Source organism: Malaclemys terrapin, chromosome 11, assembly GCF_027887155.1.
Source record: "Malaclemys terrapin pileata isolate rMalTer1 chromosome 11, rMalTer1.hap1, whole genome shotgun sequence".
Classification (NCBI taxonomy): domain Eukaryota; kingdom Metazoa; phylum Chordata; order Testudines; family Emydidae; genus Malaclemys; species Malaclemys terrapin.
Window position 1 is genome coordinate 19,539,515 of NC_071515.1, and position 18,569 is coordinate 19,558,083.

At 42.4% G+C, this 18,569-nt stretch overlaps 1 protein-coding gene across 1 annotated transcript in view; it reads right to left on the reverse strand.

Annotated features, from left to right (window-relative positions):
• The window catches only part of PARD3B (par-3 family cell polarity regulator beta), a 658,517-nt gene that overhangs the window by 364,537 nt on the left and 275,411 nt on the right, over positions 1-18,569 (reverse strand). The window lies entirely within an intron of this gene.

Here is an 18,569-nt window from a genome sequence, read left to right on the forward strand (position 1 = left end):
CGGATAAACCAAACATGAATTATCCAGGTCTGATTATAATTAGAAATACTTCACAGGCAGAACTGCTGAAAGAACAACAACATGTCTATGCACCTATTGGAAAACAGGAAGATCTATGCTAAACTAATTGAAACAAACACCTGGTAAAAATAAATTAGCTAGTAGAATGTTTTGTGTACTGAGGTCACACGTTAAAGCTTCCCCACTTTGCCTCATGGAATTGTAAGGCATTTCCCACAGATCTTTTTAATAGTATGAACAATTGATTTCAGGTTATTGTACTTTGCTTGCAGTTTAGCTTATAGTGAACACTATAGTTTCTATTTATCTGCATACTTAATAGCCTACAAAAGTGACTGTAGTATGTGAATGTCTTCCATGTATTTAAAAACTATAAGTAAAAATACAGCTCATGCTTTCTTCCCAGAGCGTAGGAGAAATAGCTCTGTGTGTGTGTGTATACATACACACACCTTATTGAACAAAAGCCAAGTCAAAGGATTTCGTTTTGCATTTTTACTTCTGAATGGGGCAAGGGATAGTAGTCACTCACTCCACAGCCCAGGTCCCTAGTCTAGGATCCTGTCAAAGTTCTCTCTCTCAATCATGGTTTGCGAGTGCAAGAGTTTCATATTTCTAGGGCAATGTAACGTCCAGTGGAAGTCACAGTCACGAAGGGAAAGGCACTAATCTCAAGTAGTTGGGTATAATCCCATTGAATGCTTTGAAATTCAGCACAGAAACCTTGTATGGAACTCTATATTCAATGGGGAATAGCGAATACAGGGAACAGAGAACTAAGGCAATGTGATCATGCTGACCTGTGTGGCTAAGTAGATAGACTGCTGCATTTTGTATCAACTGGAGCTTTTTGAGGGTAGGTGGTTTCACTCCTAGATATAAATTGCCTTGATGTCATGTATGCATGGATTACCATGGTTCTGTCTGAGCCCCATATCAAGGGGCACAATCTTCTAGCCAATCAGACTTAAGTGGATGTTTGTGTCATCATGGCTATTCACACATCAACAGCAACAACCAATAAGACCCCAATACAGCAGACCCACTTAAAAGCCTGAACCCAGATGCTGTTGAAAGTGAGGGATAATAAAGAGGCAGCCAAATTCTTTAAGTTCTTCCCTCTGCCTACCTGTAACACTTCAATCTTGCCTGATTTTGTCTGGGCAATTAGAAAGTTGGGAGATAATATTGCTTACATTGGACATAAAGATGTTGACCTCAGTGTCACCTGCAACTTCAGCCCAATAACCTGAAGTGGCACAGGTCCTTCCCGTCTGACTGAACCTAGAGGTGTATTATGGACAACTGTTCCTCCACCTCCAAAGGCGGTGGAGGAACAGCCCTCCCATTGGCTTCATACAGATGTTGAATAATATAAAGGAGGAAAGAACTGAGCCTTGTGGGACTGCAGATGAGGGCTTTGGAGGTGGAGGAACAGTTGCCCATAATGCACCTCTAGATTCAGTCTGATGGGAAGGACCTGAGCCACCTCAAGTTATTTCCTGTTCACCTTCCGAACCACTTGAAGGCAGGGCAGGAGTATTTGATTATCAATGGTATCAAATGTCAGAGAACACACACAATGAATGTCCCTCCCTTCTCTGTAGATAGAAGGAGATCATCCACAAGAACAACATGGACTGCATCTGTACCATAGTCTCGTTGGAAGCCTGATTAAATAGGAGTCAGTATATTGACTCCTGTTGTTGAGAAGCTAGCAAAAACCAGTCTGCAATTAGCTTGCTTCTAAAAGGGAGGCTGGTAGCAAGTAGTAGTTTGGGAAGTAATTAGTGCCAAGCAATTAATACTTTTCAGTCTATTGCACATTTTAGGGTGGTGATGGATCGTCTTTCTCAAAGGAAGCATTGACTCTCTCAGCTAGTAAGATTATTTGCTTTTGCTATCCAGGATAAACAGGTGTTCAGGTCATCAGTGGAGAGCCCAAATGCCATCAATGCTTCAAGACTACTACTTGTGAGAGTGAGCTGAATTCCTGAAAGAAGGACATAGTGCTTCTTGTCCTATGTTCAGCTTGTTGTTCTTGGTGGCCCATGAAACCATCCTGGATCTGACAAATCTAATCTGTGCGGAATAAAATAATTCTTCACTCTAAGAAATGTTGAGTTCAGGGGCTGAGTGGAGGCAGTCTGGAAATTGTACTGCTTGCTCACTCCTCCGCCTCTACGTTGGGCAAAGTTTTGTAATTTAAGAGTCCTAGGGCTTGTCTACACCACGCCACAGCGTAAACTACATGGGTGTGAACTGCAGAGCGCATCAAATCGCTGTGCTCAAACTGCCCTGCGTGAATACCACTGGTGCAAAATAAAACAGGACTACATTAATGCGAACTAGGTATCTTTTAGTTTGTGCCAGCAGTGTCCACATGGGGCAGTCAGAGTGACACACTCTGGTGCGCTCTGCAATTCATACTCGCGTAGTCCGCAGTGCAGCGTAGACATAGCCCAAGACATTTCAGGGGAAGAACACGGTGGTGATTTCTTCTTGTCTTGCAATGGAATCCTTATTTCCACCTGAAGGAGGAATTGGTCTAATCAGATAGGGGGACACAAAATTCTTGAATTTCTTATGAACACATGCAGACCAGGGTATAGATGGCAATGCGTGAGAGTCTGAAGTTTACCTATGAGCAACCTAAGGTGGATAGTTTGGAGATTTTAGGTTTGGATAGGTGGATATTATGGAGATTTTAGATGGACAGCTCTTCCGGTGATAAAAAATAACCACCCTGAATGATAAACCTCTCCCGGCAATAAAGTGCTGTCTATACTGGTGCTTTTCAGCACTAAAACTTTTGTCGCTCGGGGGTGGGTGGGGAGGTGTTTTTTCACGCCCCTGAACGACTAAAGTTCTAGAGCTGAAAGTGGCAGTGTAGAGGCAGCCTTGGGTTCAGAGTAGTAGGGGACTTAGCCTATGTCCCATGGTGGTGCTGAATATTGCCTGAGCTGGAGAAGGTGCTCTGCTGCCTGCTGTGAAGGGGAAGTGCGAGTTACTACTTTCAGAGTCAGGGCAGTGACACTATCAGACCCAGGAAGTGAAATTGGTTCCTGGTAGCACAGAGGTGACCCACTCCACTGTTTCTGAGAAGTCTGTGTTCCTCTGCCTGGTGAATACTTCTCATTACTGGAGAGAGGTTATATATGGATGGCTAAGATTTTCTAAGATGTCTAAGGGATTTGGATCCCTAAATCCCATTAAACTGAAAAATTAGTGCTATACCTACAAATATATGTATGTATACAAATATACATAAGAGTTGATGCTAAAACACCATTTGCTTATGCTGAACATGTTCTTTCCTGTGGAGGATGGAGGAGAAAAGCAAACCTGCAGAACTGGCAGAGGTGATTTTAACCTTTTTCCAGGCTGCAGTTGCTTAGTGTTTCTGGATCGTGGGGAGAAAAGCGGGGGGGGAGGGTGGGAAGGAGGGGGAGGAAGAAGGTTCTCTTCCCCTTGTTAGTAAACCATGAAGGAATGAGCAGATAAATCCAGTTGTTTATAAAAATGAGACTTAAGACGACCAAGGTCATAGCTTCATTTCAAACTTAGCTATAGAAAGACCTTTCTCTTATCTACAGATGTCGCACTTGCAGCTATGACTTTACAATGGTTTCCTGCCCTAAAAGCTAGTATAGATCTAGCACATGCTCTGCCTCCACCCATCTCTGAAAATAAACAAAACTAATCAGGTCTAAAAACTAGTTTATGTTGCGCTGTTCAAAGTAAATAGAAAGAGTCTGGCGCAGATAAACTAATTTCCACCTGTTTCTGCTTACTGCATATACACTAACTCAATTTAGATTGATCGGATAACGTCTGCAGACTTACTACAGTGGCACAAGGCTACTACATCCATTCAGATTAATTCAAAAAGCACTAAGATGAAAAGTTGTTTGTGTTCCTTTTAATTTTATTTTAGCTCTTTGTTTATCTCCCCACTTCAAAGCACTTCCAGTATAAGGAACAGTTTCAGTATCTGACATGTTTGTAAAATTAAAACAGAAAAAATGTGCCAGCTTCTATCTGCTTTAAATTGCAAGGCACAACAGCCTTGAGTCAGAAAAGACTATTTACAAGAGCACACACCATAATGAACCCAGGAGTGCCATTTGCAGTGTGAAAAACATATTAGAATAGAACAGGGGTCGGCAACGTTGGGCACGCGGCTTGCCAGGGTAAGCACCCTAGCAGGCTGGGCCAGTTTATTTACCTGCTGACGTGGCAGGTTCGGCCAATCACGGCCCCCACTCACCGCGGTTCACCGTCCCGGGCCAATGGGGGCGGCGGGAAGCGGCGCGGGCCGAGGGATGTGCTGGCCAGTGGGGGCCACGATCGGCCGAACCTGCCGCGTCAGCAAGTAAATAAACTGGCCCGGCCCGCTAGGGTGCTTGCCCTGGCAAGCCGCGTGCCGAACGTTGCCGACCCCTGGAATAGAAGCTAAACACTTTCAGTTCCATTTGTCTTATTTTGTCTTCTGTTCCCCTATGCCAGTTATGTGTAGAATACAGCAAGCTTTTCTCACACTCATTCCAGTTAGAATTACCAACAGGGAGAGCTCAAAAAAGTTTAGACCCAAGTTTTAATCCCTCTTGTTTACTTGAATTAACTGAACCCCATCCCCACCCCCCCAAAAATGATTAAGGTCTCAATTCAGCAAGGTACTTAAGCATGTGCCAGTTAGACCACTAACATGCTCAAAGTTATGCAAAAATACCTTGTTGCATCAGGACCAAAGTGATTCCACATCAGAAAAAGCCTTTACAGTTTTTAAATGTCTTTGATGGTGTCTGGGTGGAGTTCAAAGTGTTGACTAGAATATAAAAAGTGCTAGATGGCCTGGGACAGGTCTGCCTGAGGGATTGCCTCTCGCACCATCATACCTGCGGGTCAGCAGGGACACCTGAACTGGATCCTCCTCTCTCTAAGAGAGGGCGGCTGTTCAACTGATCTCTGTGAGGGCTCCAGGACTCTGGAACTTGTCCCCCCACCATTGTCCCAAAATAGCCCATTTTTGGTGATCTTCAGACACGCTGCAAATGGCCCCTGTTTGAAACAGTGTTTGGAGAGGGCTGAGGGAATGCTTCCTAGATGAGGAAGGGGTGGGAAATAGTTTTGGTCAGTGTCCTGCTGGAATGATCATTTCAGTGCTGATATAATACAATTATATTTTATAACTAATGAAGGCACTGGGGTGCATACAGTGTTGACTACCATCATCTAATATTTTTAAATCTAACTAAATACATACATTTAGTCCACTCTTGTCAAACAACAAAATATCTGAGATAAGAAAAGAACTGAATTTACAATATATCTTGGCAATACAATGTATTAGGTGAATGCACACTTGATAGATACAAGTCACCAGACAGCATTGCTTAGAATTATTTCCCAATGATGTAGCATGTCTTCACCAATAAACAGAGCTCCTGGTGTCCTCTCTTAATTTTTATTATACTCTGATTTGTTTCCAGAAGCCAATAAGTAGGACTTGTATTCCTGGTTAATCTATACTGTAATACTTAAAAATGTTCCTCTTGCAAAAAATGTTTGAGATAGTTAATATATACCAGCCAAAAACCGAAATTTCATCTTATTCAAACTGCAAAATAAGTCAGTAGCAAACTGTACATATCAAAACAACAAATATAGTTTCTGAGGTTTAATTTTCACTTACTAACCATGTGTCTTTGGGTATTATCCCTACAATTCCTCAAAGTTGCAAACTAGCCCCAAATATAGAGCCTTCTGGCTGAGCTCATAGCAAGAAAGATCAGATTCAAACTCAGTATGAATAATTAATAAATTAAAGAAATAACCACAAAGTGTTTCCATGGTCAGGGGTATAATGCCGCCACCAACAAGGTATTAATAAAACAAACCATTTACTGATAAAACCCTGTGTGTGAAACTTATATTTGGGAAACTCATAAAAATAGGTAAATAAGACCACTTGTGGCAGTAAGCACTATACAGAGTTATAAGTGTTAAAAGGCCGGAGACCTATAATTTGATAATATTTTGTATATTTACCATCGTATTTTTAAATACATATTCTAGTCAGAGTAAAAGCTCAAAAATTGCAGTACTCTATGTACATGGCACCTCAGTAAAAACCAAAGGGAGCATTAAGCAACAGCACAATTTCTTTTGTTTGCAAAGGTTTATTAGTATTAGAAATGTATCTTACTTTACTTGTCAATAACAAATGCCTTTTTGGTTTATTTAATGGAATACTGCAGTTAATTTGTCTCTCAAACTATTGTTTTTTTTTAAAATGGCAATTGCACACAAATGAACTGGACACTGACAGAGCAAAATCAATTCTATAAAAACCTCTATATCATTAAGTTTCTTGCTTCAACTACAAGACAAGGGGAAAGTTGTTAAGATAATGGTGGGGCATTAGGCAAAGATTTCTGATCACTGAAGTCACCTTCAGATCCCAGCTTTGGCTCTGCCACTTGTGAAGTAATATGGTAATCCCTCAAATTATTATCTTAGCCTTGATACTTGTGTTTTGTGCTTCTGTATTTTCACTAAGATCATTAAGCCAAAAAAGGATGCTCCTGTGAAAGCATGTGGAAACTGTTGATGCCTTTGAGTGAAGATTCCATGTTCCTGTGTGGTGAACACAGGAATTTAAAACAAAAGAAACAAACAAAAACACCTCATCTATGAGAAGAGCAGAAAATTCTTTGGAGAAGGGTGTAACATTATTGACATGAACTGTGACTGTATAGATCATTGTTGAACGAGAGTTCTATGGTTGCACCAGGTCTTGTACAGAGGACGTCAAGTGGGGCGTCTATGGAAAGGTTTTTGCTGGATATGATTATGCTGTGTGTATGCATCATTTTTGTATTTGAAGTTATGAATATTGGCTATATATCTATCTCAATGTGTTTGATTCTAAGTAGCCTCAGTGAAGCATTTGGTCAGCTTCTTGAGAAAGGATTATTCCTTGTACATTGGCCAAAACCGACAGTCTCTACGCAAAAGAATAAATGGACTCAAATCTAACATCAGGAATCATAACATTCAAAAACCAGTAGGAGAACACTTTAACCTGTCTGGTCACTCAATAACAGACCTGAGGGTGGCAATTTTGCAACAGAAAAGCTTCAAAAATAGACTCCAATGAGAAACTGCTGAACTTGAATTGATATGCAAGCTAGATACAATCAACTTAGTCTTGAATAGAGACTGGGAATGATTGAACCATTACAAACATTGAATCTATCTCCCCATATAAGTATTCTCACACTTCTTATCAAACTGTCTGTACTGGGCTATCTTGATTATCACTTCAAAAGTTTTTTCTCTTACTTAATTGGCCTCTCAGAGTTGGTAAGACAACTCCCACCTTTTCATGCTCTCTGTATGTGTGTGTGTATATATATATCCTCAATATATATTCCCTTCTATGCATCTGAAGAAGCGGGCTGTAGCCCACGAAAGCTTATGCTCAAATAAATATGTTAGTCTCTAAGGTGCCACAAGTACTCCTGTTCTTATCCTCAGTAAGTGGCCAATCAAGAAACACTTAACTGACAACGGACTTTGGGAGACCTCATTCCACATCTGAGCTTTCCTGGGAACGTTCAAATTAATGTGTAAACAATGGTGTTGGCCTGCAAAAAGCTGAATCATTCATAGACATGTGACTTGCCCCGGTGGCTACAAACTCCATCTTGTTGCTGTGACTTTGCACAGAAGAACAAAGGGGTTTCTGCTCACAAGAGAGAAAATATAAAAAGCCCTGATCCATTTTGTCTTCAGCTGGCTTATGAGATGGCCTCTCCACCCCAAAGAGAGGACTGAAAGAAATTGGAACAAAGGACAGTAACTACAGGGATGTGTGTGATTGCTGGACCCAGACTAGGAAAGAGTCCAGTCTGTGAAAGAAGCTTATTGGAACATCTCTGGGGGTGAGATTTCATCTGTAATCAGTTTTTTAATGTATTAGGCTTAGACTTGCGTGGTGTTGTTTTTTTATTTTGCTTGGTAACTTACTTTGTTCTGTTATTACTTAGAACCACTTAAATCCTACTTTTTATATTTAATAAAATCACTGTTGCTTATTATTGAACCCAGAGTTAGTGACTAATACCTGGGGGAGCAAACAGCTGTACATATCTCTCTATCAGTGATATAGAGGGCAGACAATTTATGAGTTTACTCTGTATGAGCTTTATATAGAGTAAAACAGATTTATTTGGGGTTTGGATCCCACTGGGAACTGGGTATCTGGGTGCTAGAGACAGGAGCACTTTCTAAGCCATTTTCAGTTAAGTCTGCAGCTTTGGGGGGACATGGGTCAGACCTGGGTCCGTGTTTGCAGCAGGCTAGTGTGTCTGGCTCAACAAGACAGGGTACTTAAGTCCCAAGCTGGCAGGGAAAACAGCCTCAGGGGTAGTCTCAGCACATCAGGTGGCAGTCCCAAGGGGGTCTCTGTGATCCAACCCGTCACAAAGGGGAATATGAATTTTTGACAGACCACTATAATAAAATTTGTTACTAAGAATACTGGCTGTCTGGCATCTTTGTTGTTGGCACATTCAAGTTTTGGTTCGACTTTCAGACCAAGTAGAAGGGAATAACATCATTTCTTTTACTGTTAAATGGAAATATTTCTCCTTCATGGTTTTAGAAACTATTTAATCTTTTGTCTTGTTCCTTGACCTTCCTCTTTCCCCAATGTCCTTGCAACTTTTCTAAAAAGTGTTTCATAAAATCCCCCTTGGAATACGCCTCTCCTGGGTCAGAAGCAGATAATTAATTTTGGCTCCCGTGGAAAATGTCAAAAGATGAGGAGGATGGAGAACAGCTGGCCCTTGCTCAGCATTGCTGCTCACAGAAACGCACTCACCCCAAGGCAGCATTTTCCGTTTGATGTCTATTCTGCTGTCTAAAGAACAGCAGATCTTGCACAGTCTTCCCCCCCCCCGCCCCACCCACCCCCCAACTCCAAATTGGAAGAGCAGTCATCATATTTCCTAGCCTTACATTAGGCCAGCAGAAATGGAGGACCTTCTTTCTTTCAGAAAAGCTAACGTGTATGCTACTTTCATGCCATTTTTATTTAATTTTTTCACAGTCTATTTCACAGACTGTGGTTAATACGACTAAAAAAGCAGCAGGAGAGGAAGAAAAAGAGCCCAATTTACCTCTAAGAGTATTAAATGTAGAATAAGTGTGATTGCCTCAAATATGGGGTTATTTAGCCTTCGATGAGCTGTAGCAGACCTACCTTGTGCAGAGGCTCTTTTATTGTAGGTTACAGGGTCATGTTACCCTGTCTCAACCAATTGCTTAATAGACAATAGTCTGGATGCAAACAATTATTGACTAGACGGGAGAGTAATATGGAACTATTTTAGGTCTCACAATACTCCTTCAACAAATTCTCTTATGTTTTGCAATTTATGCATTTAAAATATTACTCACAAACGATTGTATGATCAATTCAAGTAGGAAAAAGATCGTACATATCTGTATACTTTACTAATGAAAATCAGAGATGGGGATCGAGGTGTCTGGATTCAGATCTAGATTAAGTTGAGATTTATGGGCTGAGTCAGTACCACCAACATCTCATAGCTATTCCCAGTTGATTTTTCAACCAAAGTTGCAATAACAGCTGATATAATCATCAGATTTCTGCAAGATTCTCCTACTTTGGGCCAAAATTTGTATTCTCCTGTGACATTTCAACTGCAGTGAAACTGGAATTGAAAAATAGGCCCCTCCTTGTTTTGGATCTGACATGCAAGCAAAGCCATATATTTGGCTCAAAATCCTGATTGCTGATTCTCCCTCACCACCTGCCTTCCAAATGTAAAGGTGTCTAAGATTATTAGTTCCAGCTTTGGTACGTCACTAGTATAAATACAATAAAATATAAATAAATACAAGTGACATCAAAACTATAAAGGGTATGTAAAAACTGGAATCTCCAGAGGAATATTCTAATTTCAGTTTTTACTAAATTGCTCTATGAACTTAAAGTAAGTTATGATTGCCAACAATCAAGATTTTTCCAGTGCTCATGTATGTGCTTAACAGTGGCAGGCCAACATGATAATTTCAAGACATGTAACTACAGGTCAGGGGAGACATTGGGTACCCACGATGACTGAACCCCAGACTTGAAAAATCTCTAGGGACAGGTAAAGGATCCATGCTCACTCATCCAAACACACACAGCTAATTGACCCAAATTAAACACTGAGTATCTGTACACTTTGTCAATTAGAGACTGAAAAAAGCCACTGAACCCATTTGCAATGGCATACAGAAATGACCTAGAATCTGAGAGATAAGCATCATATTTCAATACTTTAAGATATGTTATATTAAAACGTTTGAGCACAGTTTTTCTTAAATTCCATATAGTTCTTAGAGGTTACCAATGCATCACTCAGTAAGATCTCTGCCACTACTCTCAGAGTGGACTAGCAGATGGACAAATATACATTTTATTAGGTCAGACTCATGTAAGATTCCACTTTATTTTAACAAAATGTTTCTAGAGCTTGTACATGAGAGAACTGCATGATACATGTTGACTGTTGTTCTCCACTTCAGTTTTTAAATTTCACTGTCAAGCTTGTCAGTGAAGTAACTTACTAAAGTTTTACTCCAACATCTGTGCAATAAGCCAGTGATGGTGGAGTTTATGAAACTCATAATTAACTAAGCTGGCTATAAAAACTTTTCCCAGATAGAATAATATTTGGTAGGACCTATAAGATGTGGGGAGAGATGGAATGTGTAAACGGCATTGAAAGCCAGTCATGCTTTTGGTCAGCCATGTGTCACCTCCCTCACCTGTGTTTTTATTCCTTTCTCTCCAAAACATTCTCTCTTCTTTTTTGCCTGATTCTCCACTGCCTTCTATTTGTACAATCAAACAACTGCACAAGGTAGAAGGTGGTGACAAATCAGGCCCTAGGATTCTTTGAAGTAAAAGCGAAGGCCGACTGAGTATTTTACAACAGAAAAACAAAATTAACAATAAGTACAGCTCCAGCACCAAGCAAACATCCATCTTTGAAACAATTTTACTAAAATAGCAGCTGTTAATTTCTAGCTCTTATTAAATACCACAAAAAGGCCTAGCTGCCCATTTCAAATATTTATATGTATTTATTTTTGCCTTTTTATTTCCACTAATCCCTAGTTGGTTCTCAAAAGCTTAGAAAAAACAGTAAAATCTGATGTTCCAATAGAGCAAGCAATCACAAAGAACTAAAAGCATCGCGTAGCACAGGACACTTTCACCTCCTCTTCCAGTTAATCAATTTATTGTACTGAAATCTTGTTGAATGTTTGAACATAATTTTTGTAATGCCCTCGCCTTTCTTCTGAAGTACATACGGTTTCCTTTTGGCACATATACCATAGCACCCTTCACAATAAAGGTAGAAGGAAAACTAGTACAGGATTGAGAAACAAGAGAAAAATCAGGACGAAAGAGCAGCATTTGTTAACTTGACAGTCCTCAGCTAGTTGCATGCTATGCTTTATAAAAGATTCTTTAAAAAGTAGCATTTTTTGTGGTTTAAAACTGCCAGACAGCTTCTGCAGTGCCTCACGCCAACAACTTCAAAACTAACTCACTCCAGATGTCCCTATGATCATCTAATCAGACATCAAAAACAGTACACTGACAAGCTCTCACACTGATTATAAGTATTCTATATATGTTTCCACAGCATAAACACATACACACACACCCGCACACACACATGCACACACACAGTTGCTACTTTAAAAATGGGATTCATCTAAATCAGAATTCTATTTTAAAACACATGAGCAGTTCAGAGAAGAAATTCTCTACCTTTTGAGTGATAGAAAAATCTTTTAAACCTCCCCAAAATTTTCTGTACACTGCAATGGCAAATGTTTCAAGAGTAGCAGTTAAACTGGATTATTAATAGGAGAACCTGATACTGAAATTTTTTCATGTCTTATAAACATCTAATAACCTTGCCATTCTCTGTGGAGAGGACTGGGTGCTGCAGTACTTCAGTGTACCAGAATCTTGCCTCTCTTCTATACTCATACCAACGTTACTGTCCTGCCTAAGAAAGTGTTCTACCATGCTCCTTGGGTACCTGTTACGAAGAGGAGATATACAATACAGCAGGGGTTCTCAAACTATGAGGCATGGGAGTACGCCAGGGAAGGGCCAGTAGCCCTGTCTTTTGGCCAGGGACGTAGAGATGCTGGAGAATATCCAGAACTCCACTCAGCATGGGGATGGGGCAGATGCAACCAGAGCTCCTCCTGGGTCAAGGAGCTGGGTCCCACATAGTTCCTGCCCTGAGTGATGTGCTGCTTCCCCCATGGCAGAATGTACATCTGGAGTCTAAGTAAAGCAGCTGGTCCTGTCTGGGGTGACCTCGCCTCGACCTGGCCTTCCCCATCCCTGGAGGAGGTTACCCAGCATCGGCATTGACTTCCTGCTGCACCATACTGACACAGACCTCAAAGTGCTGGTGGACTGGTGAGTGCCTCACACTGAACCCCCTGGTCTGCCACCTGCCTGGGGGCTCCGCCTGCACTTAAAAGAGGCCCTGCTCCCTTCCTGTGAGCCCAGCACCCACGAACCCTGTTCTCTTCATCCTGGAGCCCATGCAAATTGGTAAGAGCAGGAGGTGTCACACAATCAGTGGGTGTTATGATTTCCTAAAATGTTTGTGCAGCATTATTTTAGCTGCTGCGATTGGTACTCTTTTTGAACAGAACTGTGTGATAACGCAAAAGGGTGCTTTATGAAATGAAATTAGTATTTATGACACTAATACTGTCTTTATAACTACAGTAGAACCTCAGAGTTAGGAACACCAGAGTTAAAACTGAACAGTCAACCCCACACCTCATTTGGAACTGGATGTACGCAATCAGGCAGCAGAGGCAAGACAGACAGACAGAAAGCAAATACAGTACAGTACTACTACTAAAAAAATAAAAGGAAAGTTTAAAAAAAGATTTGACAAGGTAGGAAACTGCTTCTGTGCTTGTTTCATTTAAATTAAGATGGTTAAAAGCAGCATTTTTCTTCTGCATAATAAAGTTTCAAAGCCGTATTAAGTAAGTGTACTGTTGTAAAATTCTGAAAGAACCATAACATTTTGTTCAGAGTTACGAACAACTTCCATTCCCGAGGTGTTCATAACTCTGAGGTTCTACTGTATATAGATCAAAGCCTTCTACTTTATTACTCGTATTCTTGCAAAGCACAGCATTTTCAATTCTTTGTGTTGTCTTAGTAAATTATGGGAAGGGGCAATTGTTTTTTCTAAGCTTAGTTTGAGAATACCTACAATACAGTAACAGCCCCTTTTAGTCCTATGTAAAAGTAAGTTTGATCAAACTGGCTATTACTAGATAAACCTCAGAATATCAGACTGCTATAATCTCTTTCTTTAACATTATTACTACAAAGATAAATAAAATTTGAAGTGCATAAGAGTCAAGGATAGGAGCACATAATGAATATAAAAAACAGCACTACATAGTTGTAAGTATGTGGTTTAGAACCTATATAAAGTATTCTCGTGTTATGTCTACACCTCACACTAAATCTGGGGTTTGACTCAGCTTTAAGCCCACGCCCTCATTCCATCCACACAGAAATTAGTCTGACTGGTGTCAAGAACCCCTCTGGGCTCAGGCCCTGCTGAGAGGTGGGTCACAGCCTGAACCCTGCTGTGACACAGGTCAAAGCCCAGACATTTTTCACTGTGGACAGAGCTCAAGTCCAGGTCGCCAGACTCAGATATGAAGACTCTACCAATGCTATCCCACAGTCCTTCAATCCCAAAACTTTCTGTGCCAGGAAAGCAAAGCAATCTCCTGATTTAAATGCAGCTTCACAGCATTTAACCCTTCATTTCTATGCATACTGCTCAACTGGAAACAAGGTCAGTGCTCATTTATTACATGTCAGCTGATGCAGTATCTATGGCCAGCAGTAAAAAAATCCTGCATCAAGCACACTGGTAGCGGGCCAGAGAGAAACAGACAGATTCTGGTTAACTTCTGACAAGAGGAAAGCAAGACACTCAACTTCAGTAAGAGCGCAAGAAGTGATCAGGACTACAAAACTATATCCAAGCAGCTGGAGGCACTGGCGATCAGACAGCAGAACACTGAAGTGAGCAAATCAAGTGGCTGAAGACAGAGTACCACAAAGTCAGGGATGCTAATGGCACCCCTGGGAACACCGTCTGCCTGCCTTCTGAGGAATGTGACCACATATGGGAACTGTAGCAAGCACTGAACCCAGTGGTGCATGACAATTTGCTGATTGGGACGGCACCCTTATAATGCCTCCACGGTCACAGGCACCACTGGAAGAGAGCCAGCCGCCAGCCGAAAGGCAAGAAGTGACCCTAGAGTTGAGGGTGGAAACAGAATATGCTGCTGGAGCAGCTACAGCACCTCCTGGATCTGTACTCAGAAGAGTTATTTGCAGACGGGCCTTGGCAGCAGCGCGCTGCAGAACTGGCATCAAAACAAAAGATGCTGAAGCTGGAGCCAGAGACAGAGCCTGGTAAGTTTCTGCTGCCATGTTTGTTTTTATTGATAGATGGATGGGATGGGAGCTATTTCTGGAATATGGGCCTATTAAGTTATTACTACAAGCTGTGGTTTTGGTATTCAGGGCAGAATCCATGCCATTCCCCTAGCACAGTCCCCCTACTTTTCCCGCACGCCACATGGGATTCAAAATGGACCACACAAAAGGAGGAAAAAAGTTAAAGCAGTTATCATTAAACTTGTACTAGTTACTCACTGATTGTTTTAAGTATGGGTTGTGACTCCACATACCCCTCCCGAGTAATACAGCACACCTTATACATCGGCCACGCCTGCACTACGTCAACCTTCCTATAAACTGAGTCCCCAAAAAACTGGCTGTAACAAGTCCAAAGAAAACTGGAGTGTGTATTTGGTCCATTGCTGGCTTTAATATACAAGTCCAAATTACAGCAGAGGGTGGCAGTGTCTCTGTTTTAGCAATCCCCATGGCTGGCAGTGAGTTGGGCATGTTCATGAACACGGGTGTTCTGCCAAATCAGCATCTTTTTGCTTTTATTATGATTCTTCACCCATTGCTGACTGTGATGAAAGCGAACTTCTCAAACAGCAGGCACTTCATTTGGTTGATGACGTTGTGCGGCACAGCATACTTAGGGCCCCACTGTAACTCACAAGTTCCCGTCATTCCATGATGGGCTGTTTGGTCACTAGATGCCTAAGTATCTCCTTAGCATGCACTGATATCTGTCCTCTGCTGGCCTGAACCAGAAGTTCCCATGCTGCCACTTGGGGGACTCCAGAATATCAATGTTCTCTAGAGCTTGTCCCACCTGACATGACTGAAAACACACAGCTAATGACCAGACCACTCCTAAGTGGGGGATACAGCAATAATTTTAACTGAATTTTGTATGTGTGACTTGCTACGATGTGTGATGGTTTTCAGTGCTGCTCCAGGGATGTCTGAAGGGAGCAGTGTTATATGTGAGAATAAAATACAGCCCATTGACGGAGTGGGAAATATAATTTTTCATCATGGTCAGATAACGTGCTCTTTTCTCTCCTTTCAAGGTCTTTCCATCTCCACAGTGCAAACACATGGCACCAGGAGCCTGGGGAAGAGTAAGAGTCCAAGGTGAATTGATGGGAAAGCTGCTAGATAAAACAAATTGGCAGATAGGGTTCCACAAGGATAAGGATGCATGAAGAGTGGAAGAGACACAGAGGCTGCACAACACAAGAGGAAACTGGTGGACAGACTCATGGAGCATGACTGCAGATTGAGGGAGGAAGACTGAGAACAGCAGAAGGAGCTGCTCGAGAGATTACTTGCACTCTTGGTTACCACATTGCAAGCTCCACTGCCACCTTCAGCTCCTGCACTTGCCCCACACCGAGTCTCCTCCATGCTAGCATATCCTGCAGACTGTGTGTGCTTTGGAGAATACAGGGGATGGCTGGACAATGTATCAGGTAATGAACAGTAACACATGGAACAGACAAATGTACTCTGTGCATTCATCCACATCTGTCCAGCCATAGCCCATGTGTGGAAAATGTACCAGAAAAACCCAGGAAAACAGAGGCGACCCCCCAGCAGGGGCGTCAGGTTTGTATAATTTTTGGTGGTGCCCAGAACGGCCCCTTCTCCTTGCTGACATTTTGCAGAACATAGCACGCCACAATAACATGGACTACACTGATGACATTAAAGCAGTTTTAAAGGCAGCACCAATGGGATTTCAATCTGCCAAATGCACATTCCACCACCATCCTACAGCTACTGAGTGTGTAGCTGAACCTTTTTTGGTCAGGTCCTCTGAAATCAGGTCCCCTAGTATAACAGTAGGGACAGTGACTCCATTTATAACAAGTAACAGAGGGTCCTGTGGCACCTTTAAGACTAACAGAAGTTAGTCTTAGCAAGTGCATCTGAAAAAGTGAGGTTCTTACCCACGAAAGCTTATGCTCCCTATACTTCTGTTAGTCTTAAAGGTGCCACAGGACCCTCTGTTACTTTTTACAGATTCAGACTAACACGGCTACCCCTCTGATACTTGACTCCATTTATAACATCACTCAGTGGGAATAATGACCCACTTTGTCCATGAAGGTAAAGTCCCATTCTCCAGAAGACCCTGGCATCACGCATCCTGCCAGTGCATGTCCACATCAGTGTCCATGAATCTGCCCCATAGTCAACCGGGCTAACCATAACAACGGAGTAGTACCCTCTGCGGTTTATGTGCTCCTTGTAGTGGGCGAACTACAGGCACATGAGTCCCATCAATGGCCCCTGTGCAGTTTGGAAAGCCCATTCTCTCAAAGCCAGCAATTATTTCAGGAACATTTGTAATGTCCAACCGTTTGGGTGCATCACAGTTCTGATCAACTCACAGACCTCTGCCACAACAACCCCACAGTTGATTCGCTAACTCCAAACTAGTTAGCCACAGACCCATAGCAGGCTGGGGTAACCAGCTTCCAGATGGCTATAGCGACCCTCTTCTGGACCATCATGGCCTCCGTCATGCCTATGTCCTGATGCTGGGGGGCAAACCGATCACACAATGGCAGAAACACCTGCTTCTTCTTGCAAAAGTTCTGGACATGCTGCTGATCATCCTAGGTCCTCATAGCAATGTGATCTCACCAGTCTGTGTCTGTGGCCGTGCTCCAGAAGTGCTGCTCTACACAGCGGGGAATCTGCCGCTAAGACAACAAGCATGAGCGGCATCAGCTGGGTCACAGCCAGCATGTCAGCATGCCCCTGAGAGGTCCTTCTGCCACTTCAAAAATTGCCTCCAAAGTGTCATCAACATCTCACAGATGCTCTGCCTGTTTCCCAAAATACGACTGAGTCTGGATCCACAGGCAAGTTCTCTCAGAATCCACTATGAAACAAGCCCTAGAGCAGCTTCATCTGGCGAGGGTACTAGAAATCCTGCGATACAATAGTATACACTCATGGACGCTGAAGCTCTGACCTGGGCCTGTGTGGATGTGTCAAAATGGTTGTGAGGCTCAGGTTTCCAACACAGTCTGGACGCTCAAGCACGGCCTTGGAAACACCAGTTTGCAGACCTGGATCACAAAGATCCAGGCTTTGTGTGTCAGATTGTTCCAATTCAATTGTTCCACTTAGTTTTTTGTTTGTTGTTGTCCCAGGGAAGGTGGGATCTAAGAAATAAGAAATGTTCTTGGCTGTATTTCTTTCATACATCAGTAGAAGCACCCCATTAGATTCCCTGGCAGAAAAGTGGCATTCAAAACACAGTTTACACAAAAGATATCCCCCGCTTTTGCTTACTTTCCATCTATGTCTCTAATACGGTCATATCTGATCAGAAGGCAGATTTGGGGGAGGGGGTGAACTTAGGCCTGGTCTACACTAGGCGTTTATGTCGAAGTTAGCGCCGTTACATCGAATTAACCCTGCACCCGTCCACACCGCGAAGGTATTTAGTTCGACATAGAGGTCTCTTTAATTCGACTTCTGTACTCCTCCCCGACGAGGGGAGTAGCGCTAAATTCGACATGGCCATGTCGAATTAGGCTAGGTGTGGATGGAAATCGACGCTAATAGCTCCGGGAGCTATCCCACAGTGCACCACTCTGTTGACGCTCTGGACAGCAGTACGAGCTCGGATGCTCTGAACTGCCACACAGGAAAAGCCCCGGGAAAATTTGAATTTGAATTCCTTTTCCTGTCTGGCCAGTTTGAATCTCATTTCCTGTCTGGACATCGTGGCGAGCTCAGCAGCACTGGCAACGATGCAGAGCTCTCCAGCAGTGATGGCCGTGCAATCTCAGAATAGAAAGAGGGCCCCAGCATGGACTGATCGGGAAGTCTTGGATCTCATCGCTGTGTGGGGCGATGAGTCCGTGCTTTCCGAGCTGCGATCCAAAAGACAGAATGCAAAGATCTACGAGAAGATCTCTAAAGACATGGCAGAGAGAGGATACAGCCG